Here is a 2,562-nt window from a genome sequence, read left to right as displayed (position 1 = left end):
TAACTGAAGAATAAAATGAAATTTTTTTTTTCATTTTTACAATACACGTAAGAGATGCAAGAAAAATCGCTCACGGTGTGAATTTATACGATCGCTTAGCGTTGAGAGCCTATGCGATAGTGCCCGTCTTCCTAAACGATCGCACACTCGCGCGCTAAATCATCGCCCGTGATTTCCAAATGATCGCTTACGTTTACTACACGATCGCTTAGTGCGCCGAGCAAACCTAAACGATCCTTTACCTTTTGATAGACGATCACTTAGCTAAACCTACACGGTCGTGTCCTTTTTTCTAAATGACAAGCACCCGACTATTCGATAGTCTTCTATTATCTCCCACTTACTTGTCCGTACTACACGATCGTCTTTTCCTCCTTCCCTTTACCAATTCCATCAAAGTCCACCCTTTGGATTTTCACTCTGAGAATACCGAGGGTTTTAAGTGGTGGTGTCGTCCCCGGTTGCTGTTGGTTCATACGCTATCGATCGTGTAGACGACCGTGGTGCTGGTAGGTGATTGTTTGCTAGACGATAAGAAACGTAGAGGAGTTCGCTTCCGTTGGACTGAGTTTGATTGAAGAAAGACTTCAATTGGTACGTTTACTCGGTCTTTTGTATTTTATTTGTTAAAGCATGTCGGTAATTAGTGTTATAATGTGTATCTGTTTCTTAGAATGTATGTGTGGTAATTCTGTCACAATGAAATCGGAAAGATCCACTTCTGCTCACGGGCACTCTTGTTTAAGAGTTCCTTTAGTTCACCCTTATTAAGGCAATGTTATGTAAATTGAAGTCACATGCTACTTTGCATGAGACAATACAAGTTAGATGCTTAGTCAAAAGGTTTTCATTATATTTTTTAAAAAAAAAAAAATCAATCCTTTCATTCCCTAAAATAAGCTTCAAGTGTTCGGCGTCGCTTGCTTCATATTCAACGCGTCGCTTCATCTTCAAGTACAGAGGTTCCACAAAATCAGATTTAGAGGTTTCACTGATGCTTCCTTGAAAGTTCGAAGGCTTCTCTGATGCTTCTATCAAATCAAATTCAAAGACTTTTTTTATGCTTCTTCTAATTCAATTTTGAAGAATTTTTCAATGTTTCATCAAATTTTAGTTCGAAAGATTGATTGATGCTTCATCAAATTCAAGTTTGGAGGATTGGCCTCATATGCGAGATGAAGATCGACCTTCCTGGTTCCGCTTTATCTGCAGGATCAAGTTCAGCCCGCTTGGCTTCGCCTCATCTGAAAGATTAAGGTCTGTCTGGATCCGCTTCATCCACGAGATCAAGTTCGCTCTACTTTGCTCTGTTTCATCTGAAAGATTAAGTCTGGTCTGCCTGACTCTACCACATCTGAAAGATTGAGTCTAGTTTGCCTAAGTTTGCCACATATGCAAGTCCAAGTTCAATTTGGCTGAATTTGTCACATATGCAAGGTCAAGTCCGATACAGCTGGCTTTGCCACATGTCAAGCTTTGTTCAATGGTTGCATTGTTGCATCTTCATCCCAAGTTCGATGGTTACACTGTTGCTTTTTCATCCCCAAGTTCGAGGGTTACATTGCGGTTTATTTATTTCTAAGTTTGATGTTGCGCTACTGCTTCTCCATCTCCAAATTCAATGGTTGCGTTGTTGCCTTTCCATCTTCTTGTTCGATTGTTGCATCGTTGCTTTTTCATCTCCAAGTTTGATGGTTGCGCTACTGCTTCTCTATCTCCAAATTCGATGGTTGGTTGTTGCTTCTCCATCTCCGAGTTTGATGGTTGCACTGCTGCCTTTCAGGGACATCCAATAAAATCGGAACGATACATAGAAGATTAGCATGGCCTCTGTGCAAGGATGACATGCACAAATCGAGAAATGGTCCCAAGTTGGGTTCTACATCATGTTAAAAGGCATTGCATTGCATATCTTAAATTTAAATAATAAAAGTATGTTATGCATTATCGTGTAGGAACTCATGCCTCGAGGTGGTAGAATACGTAGGTTAAGCTCGGTAGTGTGGGCTTGTTACCTCTAGCAGAGGGGCATACTAAAATTAAAAAAGAGGAATTGGGAAGTTTCATGGTTGCATTGTTGCTTCTCCATCTCCAAGTTTAATGGTTATGTTGCTGCTTCTCCATCTCCAAGTTTGATGGATAAACTGCTGCTTCTTCATCTCTAAGCTTGATGGTTGTGATGTTGTTCCTCCATCTCCAAGTTTGATGTTGCACTACTGCCTTTCCATCTTCATGTTCGATGGTTGCATCATTGCTTCTCCATCTTCAAGTTTGATGGTGTTAGAGTAAACATGCATAAAGTGGAAGCTAACAAAATCATTAAGCACTCTAATTACACTTAATTTGAGTTCAAAACATGCTAAAACAATTTTCTCACAAAAGAGGGTTTCTAGAATATATATCTTTGTAGATTTCTTCTCAATCCTTGCTTAACTCCACAAATTTGATCTCCAAATCTCTAGTAGACCATCAAGAGGAAATTCTCTACTATTATCAACCTTGGAATGAGTGGTGGAAACTCATAATTGAGAGCAATTGAGACGGGTTTGAAAGAGTTAGAGT

The 2,562-nt window shown here is 39.7% G+C and overlaps 1 non-coding gene across 1 annotated transcript; it reads left to right on the top strand.

The window, feature by feature from the left end:
• Positions 1 to 1,771: 1,771 nt before the first annotated feature.
• On the top strand, positions 1,772 to 1,876 carry LOC120074846. Its single transcript, XR_005481124.1, has one exon. It is a non-coding gene; the product is annotated as a U6 spliceosomal RNA (small nuclear RNA).
• The last annotated feature ends 686 nt before the right edge of the window (positions 1,877 to 2,562 follow it).

This window comes from Benincasa hispida, chromosome 3, assembly GCF_009727055.1.
Source record: "Benincasa hispida cultivar B227 chromosome 3, ASM972705v1, whole genome shotgun sequence".
Lineage (NCBI taxonomy): Eukaryota > Viridiplantae > Streptophyta > Magnoliopsida > Cucurbitales > Cucurbitaceae > Benincasa > Benincasa hispida.
The sequence above is the reverse complement of the archived record's forward strand: the minus strand, read 5'-3'. Positions and strand labels throughout refer to the sequence as shown.